The 9550-nt window shown below is 42.5% G+C and overlaps 1 non-coding gene across 1 annotated transcript; it reads right to left on the minus strand.

The window, feature by feature from the left end:
• Window positions 1–7568: 7568 nt before the first annotated feature.
• LOC140852707 (small nucleolar RNA R71) lies at window positions 7569–7674 on the minus strand. The gene has a single exon (XR_012135609.1). It is a non-coding gene; the product is annotated as a small nucleolar RNA R71 (small nucleolar RNA).
• Between the last annotated feature and the right edge of the window lie 1876 nt (window positions 7675–9550).

Genomic DNA, 9550 nt, shown 5'->3' on the forward strand with positions numbered 1-9550 from the left:
GAGCTGTAGTATCGACCTATCATTTGAAATTGAAATTTTCTACTAGCCAGGGGGTCAGAGAAGTCAGAGGAGATCAAGCCCTAGCAAGACATTGCTACAACATAGTCCTTCAGAGAAAGGGACAGTCCGACCCCTACCCGGTTGATAGATTGGACACTCGCGACGATCTTGCTGAAGATAGGGGTGAGCTAATTGAAGATCTTGTCTCAATTCCTTTGAACGATGGGAATGAAGAGCATGTGGTGAAGATCGGCTCCAACTTGGGGGAAGAGGTGCGGACACAACTTATCAACCTTTTACAAAAGAATGCAGACATTTTTGCTTGGGCTCCGACGGACATGCCAGGGATCGATACTGAAGTTATGGAACACCATCTGGCTGTTGATCCCGAACACCGACCGATGAAGGAAAAAGTTCGAAGTCATGTGCTGGAAAGGCAGATGACAATAGCTGAGGAAGTTGATAAACTCCTGAAAGCTGGGTTCATCAGAGAGGTCAACTATCTGAGCTGGGTTTCCAATGTGGTCCTGGTTAAGAAGGCAAACGGTAAATGGAGGATGTGCATAGACTTCAAAAAGCTAAATAAAGCCTATCCGAAGGAGAGTTACCCTCTGTCCAGAATCGACCAATTGGTGGATGCAACCTCGGGCCATGAGCTTCTTACTTTCATGGATGCATTCTTCGACTACAATCAAATTCGGATGGCGCCAGAGGATGAAGAAAAAATTACTTTTATTACTAACCATGGCCTTTATTGTTACAGGGTCACGCCTTTTAGCCTCAAAAATGCAGAGGCGACCTATCAACGGTTAGTAAATAAGATCTTCAGAGAGTAGATCAGCTGCAACATGGAGGTCTACGTGGATGATATGCTCGTAAAAAATAAATCCTCGATGAACCACGTCGTCGACCTTGAGGAGACCTTCAGCGCCCTCCGAAAATACAAGATGAAGCTGAACCCAGCCAAGTGCACTTTTGGAATAACCTCGAAAAAATTCCTGGGCTTTTTGGTATCAAAGCGCGGGATCAAAGTAAATCCAAAAAAGATTTGCGCCATTCAGAAAATGACCATCCCAAGTCAATAAAGGAAGTTCAGCGTCTTACTGGGAGAGTAGCGGCCCTAAATCGCTTCGTCTCAAGATCGGCCGAGCGATGCCTGCCTTTCTTTCAGACTCTCAAGCAGCCGAAGAACTTCTGTTGGACCTCTGGATGTCAGCAAGCATTCGAAGAGCTGAAGAACTACCTCGGCTCATCTCCACTATTGACAAAGCCCGAGCCTGGAGAGTTGTTCCTGTACCTAGCGGTCTCCCCTGTGGCCCTTGCAGCAGTTCTGATTAAGGAAGAAGCAAAAATTCAATGGTCGATCTACTGCATAAGTCGAGTATTGAGAGACGCCGAAATCAGGTATACTAAGTTAAAGAAACTAACTTATGCCTTGTTGGTTGCAGCTCGGAGGCTCCGACCTTACTTTCAGGGACACACCATAATACTGCTCACCGATCAGCCGATCAAGGCAGTTTTGCATCGAGCGGATGCCTCGAGAAGGATAGCGAAGTGGGCAGTCGAGCTCACGGAGTTCGACATCGACTATCGACCTTGGTCGACAATAAAAGCCCAGATATTAGCAGACTTCATGGTGGAATGCACTATCCCGGAAGAGGTCAAACTTGGACGAGATGAAGCCGACAACCCAGGGCTCCAGTCGAACTCCCCAAAAGAAAGAACAGATCTCCCTGATGGTTTTTGGGCCCTCTACATGGATGGTTCTTCCAACATGTCAGGCACAGGCATGGGCCTGGTCTTGATCAATTCAGATGGAGTTATCGTGGAGTATGCACTGCACTTTGAATTTTCTGCGACAAATAAGGAGCAGAATATGAAGCTCTGATTGCGGGACTAAGGATCACCAAAGAGTTAGAGGTAGATCGGCTTCAAGTCTACAGTGACTCCCAATTAGTAGTGGGACAGGTCAGTGAAAATTATGAAGCTCGGGAGGACAGTATGGCCAAGTATCTAGAAAAGGTAAGGGAGATCATCCCTACCTTCGGCAGCTTTAATATCAGGCAGATCTCAAGAGCAGAAAATACCAGGACCGACCTTCTCTCCAAGTTGGCTACATTGGCCTCGGCCGAACTGCCTAGAGAAGTCTTCTTCGAAGTGCTGAAGCGCCCAAGTACAGAAGAATCATAGCTTGTGATAGAGATCAGCCATGAACCCAGTTGGATTGACCCCCTGGTTGCATACCTCAAGGATGGGGTTCTTCCTCCTGATGCAAAAGAAGCTCAAAAGCTTAGGAACCAGGCCTCCCGATATATCCTTTACGAAGGCAAGCTATACAAAAGGTCGTACTCTTTGCCCCTCCTGAAATACCTCCGGCCTTCTGAAGCCAACTTCGCCTTGAGGGAGGTACATGAGGGAGTCTGTGGAAGTCACCTGGGGGCCAGATCTTTATCCCACAAACTGCTCTGACAAGGCTATTATTGGCCTACCATGTACCATGACTCCATCGAATATGTCAAAAGATGTGATCGGTGTCAGAGATATGCCAATATCCAGAGGCAACCTGCCTCCGAGCTTACACCATGAGTGCCCCATGGCCGTTTTCTCAATGGAGAATGGATATCCTCGGACCTTTTTCCATGGCATCCGGGCAGCGGAAGTTCTTCCTAGTGGCAATAGATTATTTCACCAAGTGGGTCGAGGCTGAGCCTTTGGCAAAAATCACAGAAGCTAAAGTGCAGGACTTCATATGAAAGTCAATTGTCTGTAAGTTCGGCCTACCCAGAACCCTCATTACTGATAATAGATGGCAATTTACTAGAGCAGGGTTTGCTGAATTTTGAGAGGACCTAAATATCTCCCATAACTTAACTTCGGTAGCCCATCCGTGGGAAAACGGTGAGGCCGAGGTGACTAACAGGACTCTGTTGCAAAGAATCAAGGCAAGACTTGAAAAAGCAAAGGGAACTTGGGCAGATGAGCTTTATCATGTGCTGTGGGCATATCGAACTACCCAGAGATTGTCCACAGGGGAGACCCCCTTTGCCTTGACCTTCGGGACAGAGGTCATGATCCTGATTGAACTCAAACTCCCGTCGGTGCGAGTCATGGCATTCGATGAGCAGCGCAACCCACAGGATCTCAAGAACAACCTCAACTTGTTAGAAGAAAAGTGGGAGACAGCTCAAGCTCGGATAGCGGCTTACAAGCAGAAAGTAGCTCGCTACTACAATTCCCGGATCAAAAGCAAAGCTTTCAGAGTGGGGGACCTCGTACTTCGGCGAGCTACTGTCTCACAACCTCAGAATCAAGGGACACTTGCCCCAAACTGGGAAGGCCTGTATGAAGTTAAGGAGGTAGTTTGACCTGAAATATACTATCTAAAAGAGCTTGGGGGAGTGGAGCTTCCGCGACCATAGAATTCAAAAAATCTGCAGATGTATTACCAATAACTTTGCCTTCAATAAAAGTTTTATACTTGCAAATTTATTCTTTTAGCATGAGCTTATAACGACAGGAAGTAACTCCCTCATTCAGTCGAAACTAAGCATGTTAGGAGTAGGAGGAGAATCTCATCCTAACATGAGCAAAGTCGAAGATCCGGTTACTTAGAGATCGGATGGAGGGAGAGGCCCTTGCAATGGCCCTTATGTGCCCCCACAGCCTTGTTAGGAACAGGAGGAGAACCTCATCCTAACATGAGCAAAGTCGAAGACCCGATTACTTAGAGATCGGATGGGGGGAGAGGCCCTTACAACGGCCCTTATGTGCCCCCACAGTCTTGTTAGGAACAAGAGGAGAACCTCGTCCTAACATGAGCAAAGTCGAAGGCCTGGTTATCTAAAGACCAGATGGGGGGAGAGGCCCTTGCAACGGCCCTTATGTGCCCCCATAGCCTTGTTAGGAACAGGAGGAGAATCTCATCCTAACATGATCAAAGTCGAAGGCACGATTACTTAGAGACTAGATGGGGGGAGAGGCCCTTGCAACGGCCCTTATGTGCCCCCACAGTCTTGTTAGGAATAAGAGGAGAACCTCATCCTAACATGAGCAAAGTCGAAGGCCTGGTTATCTAAAGATCAGATGGGGGGAGAAGCCCTCACAGCAGCCCTTACGTGCCCCCACAGCCCTGTTAGGAACAGAAGGAGAACCTCATCCCAACATGAGTTGAAACTGACTGTCGGGAATAAGAGGAGAACCTCATCTTGACACAAACAAAGATCCGATCAATCAAGATCGGACAAGAAGGAAAGCCTCCTCAACGGCTCCTCTACACTCTCATGACCCCGTCAAGAGCAGAAGGAAGACCCTCACTCGAATGCAAAAGAAAATGAGAGATGAAAAGAGAAAGCGACAAACTATACCAGCAATAAGTGAAAAATAAACTACATCGAAGACCTGAGGGACCTCGTCTCAACAAGGAAGGATACTCCTATTAAAAAACCCTCAGCCACTAAAAGGAAACTCGACACAGGCCAAAGAGTAATCAACTTTCTCAAAGTAATGAGAAGTTCGGGTCCCCAAGCTCGAGCATCGGGAGGAAGCGTCAAACTCAAATGGCCTCGAAGAGACCTACGATCACGAATAAAAAAGACAAATCGATACGGCAACGATCGGGAACCTTCAAATAACGTCGGCATCGAACAAGATGAAAGATAAAAGAAGTTCGGTAAACAACAACTCAAAGCAAGAATAGACGAAGAATCACAAACGACGCCGACGCCAAGCAAGACGGAAGACAAAAGAAGTTTAGTAAACAATAATTTAATACAAGAATCGACAAAGTAATGAAAAATTTCTTTTTCATTTCATTAGTAAAGTGTACATTACAAAGCCTTGAAGACCAAAGAGAGAAATAACAAGAAAGGAAGGGGATACAAGGTGAAAGAGCTCCAAGGAAGCTCGGTACCATCAGACTTCGAACTCTCGATTTCAGCCATCGTTGAGGATTGCTTTAAGTACCCGACTTCTTCTTCTAACCCCCCTTTGGATTGACAATTACTCCAGCATTATTTTCAAAGTACATGTAGACACCATCCTTTTTGCGCCATGGCTTTCTGATAAACACTTAATTTAAGTCATTTAAAGTAAAAAATTATATTTAATTTATTTTATTTATTAAAAATTTGATGCTTCTTTTTATGTTTTACAGAAAGATGATCGTCGATACAAAGAGTCCAATTCATAGATCAAAAAGACTCAAGTTTGAAAAAATTTGGACTTAAAATAAAATTAAAATAAAAGAAGGATGCATATGGTATTATAGAAAATGAAGATACTATGCAAAGAATCCAAAAGGATATAGATGTCATTGTGAAGAAACAAAAGTTTCTTTTTGGAATACGAAAAAGTTGTTTCACGTGGAATACTCCAGGGTGCACGAGTGGGCACACGAGTGCGCATGCGTGAGTGCGTGGACGCGGGGCGGACGCGGCGTGGGCACGGGTGCGGCATCGCGCGGGTGTGGGCGCGCGGCAGACGGGTTCGCAGGGAGTTTTTGATGGTGGTCGAACAGATGCTTATTAAAAAAAAAATTAATATTTAGAAATATTTTGAGAGGAAAAATTTATATTTTCTTTAGTCCCACATCGGAAAATCATGTAAAACTCCTCTCTCCTAACACCTATAAAAAGATTTTTGTACTCCCATTGGAGGGGGAGCCCAGAAATTCTTCTAGAGCCTTGCATAGAGGAATAGAAAGGGACTACTTCATGAGCAGCTAGGCTAGCAGTCTCGGGAGTGGAGAAGAAATTTTGTAACGACATAGAGATGGTTTATTGTTCTAAACTTTTTTGTATTTCTTTATACACAAACTTTCCTGTATTTCTTTATACGTAATAAAGATTATACTTTTTATTTAAATCATCATGAGTTCTTTATTTGCTCTCTTTCATATGTTTTTATTTATGTTTTCCTGTTAGATTAATATTAGGAATAATTTTTTCTTTCCAGAGATGTGCCGTGATCTACGGATACGGAGCGTGCCGAGGAAAGAAGAGTTGTTTACCTAGTACTTTCTAGAGACGCACCGTGATCTACGGGTACGGGGCGTGCCGAGGAAAGACAGGTATTTTTTTTAAGATTAATCACATCTATTTAATTAAAAAAAAGAGATACATCTCTACTAGTGCAAAATTAATTCAAAACTCCCGAGCTCTTTATTTTCTAATTACATCAATTTTAAGATAATTTATTTTTTAAATCAAAAACAACGTTTCTTTCTTTTATTTTGCAATCTCAACTTAGCCCAAGGTCCCTGAGGATACGATCTTGACTCATCCTACCTACGTAGTGAGTAGAGTTATTTTTGGTGCTATCAACGACTACGCATCAAATTTTGGCACCGTTGTCAGAGATCTTGGCATGGTTGAATTAAATTAAAAAAAAAAGTCACTGACATTTCATAACACTTAACTAAAATAGCATAACTCCAAATATAAAAATTTCTAACTTGATTGGACACCTTGTTTCTTTGCATTGCATCTCCATAATTAATCTTAAGGGCAATAACCCATTAACCAGATAAGGTGGAGATTTGATCACCCTTCCTTGGTCCAAAAATCACTCCCTTGCATTTGCATAACCTAGACCTTAATCTAAAATCAACTAGACGTCAGCCCTAGGAATTTTGAGCTCAATAGGATAAGAAAGCTCTAGAGTTGAACTGAGTGCGGATTGGTTAATTGCTCGGTATCTAAGGCAAGTGGTTAAAGAAAGTGGTTTTCAATTGGTTCCGTTGACTGACCTGGCCAACTCAGTTGGTGTCTAAAGAAAGCAACGAGCAGGGAACCTCCCACATCTTACGCTTACCTGGTCGAGTCAGTTAGTCAGTCTGGAGCTTGGAGTGCTCAAAGGCGGTCTTGAAAGTTAGGAGCTGTCTAGATCTAAGTTAACCTTAGGATAGAGAGTCTATGATTGTTTAAGTTGATTGCAATTAACATCTAAACATTAACTAATTTCTTCCTTTTCATAGATTTAAGATTCTTAGGTTCTTCTCTTTAGATTTTCTTCATTCTTTTCTCACTTTATTATAAAAATATATATTATAAAAAGAAAATTTTTTATGTTTGCTCTACAGTATAATTGTAAGGTGTATGCTTGGCCGTAGATCGTTACGATCAGAAATCCAACCTTTTGATCTAGAAATAGAAAGAACCTTTAGAGCCAACAGACGTAAAAATATGGACCGAAATCAGGAGAATGATCCACCCAAGCAACTGAAGGAGTACTTTACTCCTTCCACATATACCTACTCTCCTTGTATTCAAGTGCCCCCTGTGGAGGCCACTCAATATGAAATTAAGTCCAGTATAATCCAAATGTTACCTTCATTTTATGGACTTAGTAATGAGGACCCTTATAAACATCTTGAAGAATTTCTTGAGATATGCTCAATTGTCAAAATTCACAACTTCTCCGATGATGCTCTTAGGTTAAAATTATTCCCTTTTTCACTTAAGGACAAAGCCAAATACTGCTACATACTTTGGATTCCATGACTATATCAACCTGGGACCAGTTGCAAGGAGAGTTTCTCAAGAAATATTTTCTCATAGGAAAAACTAATCAAATAAGGAAAGCCATAACTAGTTTTTCCCAATTAGATGAAGAAATATTTCATGAAACATGGGAGAGATTAAAGGACCTTATTAGAAAATATCCCTACCATGCTATACCCAAGTGGCAGTTAATCCAATATTTTTATGATGGGCTCTCTGAAAGACATCGACAAATAGTCGATGCATCATGCGGTGGGACATTCATGCTGAAAAGTGAGGATGAGGCATGGCAACTGTTTGAAATTTTAAGTGAAAATTTATTACATCATATGTCTGCCTCTATTAGAGATAAACCCATGTTAAACCCAAACAGAGGTGGAATATATGAAGTAGGAAATGCCATAGATATCCATCATAAGGTAGATGAACTATCCCAAAAATTAGATCGTCTTCTAAATACTGGACAATCCCCGATTCCACCTAACCCAATCCAAGAAGTTTGTGCATTGTGTGCAAGTCCGAACCATTTTGTTAGTGAATGCCTAGCTGCACCTCAATTTCCTGAGCTTGTGCATGAGCAGGTTCAACAAGCTCAAGTCCAACAAGCTCGCAGACCAAAAAATGATCCATATTCGAGCACTTATAACCCCGATTGGAGAAACCATCTAAATTTTTCTTGGAGACCACAACCAGTGGTTGGTCCTGTCGCACCTCAACCTCAATATCAGGACCCAACATATAAGCATGGACCATACCATCAATTTCAAAATGCTCCTCAACTGTCTACTACTAGTCACAGCTCAGCTTTTGAGGAAAAAATTTTGAAAGCACTAGAACGATTAGAAGTCAACACTCAGATCTTTAACTCTCACACACAATCCATTGCTAAGCTAGAGACCCAAATAGGTCAACTAGCGACTGCATTCAGTAGGAGAGAAGGAGAAAAATTACTTAGCCAACCCGAGAGCAACCCAAGAGGGCAATTTGTGATTAAGAGTTCTAATACCCCAGAAGCTTTTTCTGAACATGCCAAATCAATCATGACTCTGAGAAGTGGGAAGGTCATTGAACACACTAGTAAAACCAATGAGACTGACCCTAAACCTCTAACCAAAGCGAAATCACCCAAGAACAAGGAGGACCTAAAAATAGAGAAGGAACCAACTGCCTGGAATCATCTTACTTGCCTAAAGCCCCATTTTTGGATGCCCTGAAAGCCCCTATTCCTGCAGATAAGAAGGGAGGAAAACTCGATGAGATGTTGGAATTGTTTAAGCAAGTCCAAATTAATCTTTCCCTTCTAGACGCAATCAAACAGGTCCCTGCTTATGCCAAATTTTTGAAGGATTTGTATACCCAAAAATGTAAATCTAGATCACAAATCCCAAAGAAAGTATGCCTCACTGAACAGGCTAGTTCTGTCATCCAGCATGCCACTTCTCCAAAGCTTAAGGACCTAGGAGCCCCCATCATTTCCTGTGTTATAGGAGATTATCACATTGAAAAAGCTCTTCTGGACTTAGGGGCAAGTGTGAATCTTTTACCTAGTTTGATGTATGAATTTTTTAGATTCGGAGAACTGAAACCCACATCAGTCACACTGCAATTAGCCGACAGATCAATGAAGGAACCACATGGAATGCTTGAGGATGTCTTGGTCAAGGTAGATGAATTTTACTTTCCAGTTGATTTTTTGGTTCTCGACATAAAACTAAGTGGCAACCCCAGATAAATTCCCATTATCTTAGGATGACCCTTCCTAGCTACGGCAAATGCATGCATTAATTGTAGGATAGGAGTCATGGACGTATCGTTTGGGAATAAGAAACTGAGACTGAATGTGTTTGGTGCTTCCCAAGGACCATCAATGGATAGTTTCTTCGAAGTAGATACACTAGAAGACATTATAGAAGATGCAACACCCATAATTCTAGCACCAGACACCTTAGGTACTTGCTTGGCTCACTTTGGAGTGTATGACTTTGAGGGATATATGAAAGAAGTTAACACCTTGTTGAATACACCACACGATAAAACCACTCCTCCATGGA

Source organism: Elaeis guineensis, chromosome 11 (genome assembly GCF_000442705.2).
Source record: "Elaeis guineensis isolate ETL-2024a chromosome 11, EG11, whole genome shotgun sequence".
Taxonomy (NCBI): Eukaryota; Viridiplantae; Streptophyta; class Magnoliopsida; order Arecales; family Arecaceae; genus Elaeis; species Elaeis guineensis.